The sequence below is a fragment of the Arachis duranensis genome, chromosome 10 (assembly GCF_000817695.3).
Source record: "Arachis duranensis cultivar V14167 chromosome 10, aradu.V14167.gnm2.J7QH, whole genome shotgun sequence".
In the NCBI taxonomy this organism is placed as follows: domain Eukaryota; kingdom Viridiplantae; phylum Streptophyta; class Magnoliopsida; order Fabales; family Fabaceae; genus Arachis; species Arachis duranensis.
Genome location: NC_029781.3, coordinates 20,019,844 through 20,020,429, shown reverse-complemented (window position 1 = coordinate 20,020,429; position 586 = coordinate 20,019,844).

The window sequence follows — 586 nt, the reverse complement described above, 5'->3', positions numbered from 1 at the left end:
GTACAGATGCTACTCCTATATGCAGCTGTAATGGGGTTAGCATATGACCCCAGAGTCCTTCTGGACTGATCAATTCCACTTGAGTCCATAATGGATAAAGGGAATATGATATGAATTCACAAGTAAAATGTATATTATTTTTTTTTATATTTTTTTTGAATTAATCGAAAAAAAAAATAAAATAGAATAAAAGGAAAATAAAATAAAATTTCGAAAATTAAAAGAAAATAAGATCAAAGCAAATTGAAAACTGGATCAGTTAGTTAATTAAAAAGATATGATTGAAAATTATTTTGAAAAAGATATGATTGAGAAGATATGATTGCAAATAAAAATGACTGAAAAGATATGATTTTGAAAATCTTTGACTAATTTAATGCAAAATTTCGAAAATTATGAGTAAAACAAGGAAAGGATATTTTTTTTAAATTTTAATGAGGAAAGAGAAAAACAACAGAACGACACTAAACTTAGAAATTTTAGATCAAAACAAAGAGAACAAACAAGAAAACTTTGAATGTCAAGATGAACACCAAGAACACTTTGAAGATCAAGATGAACACCAAGAACAAATTTTTGAAAAAAT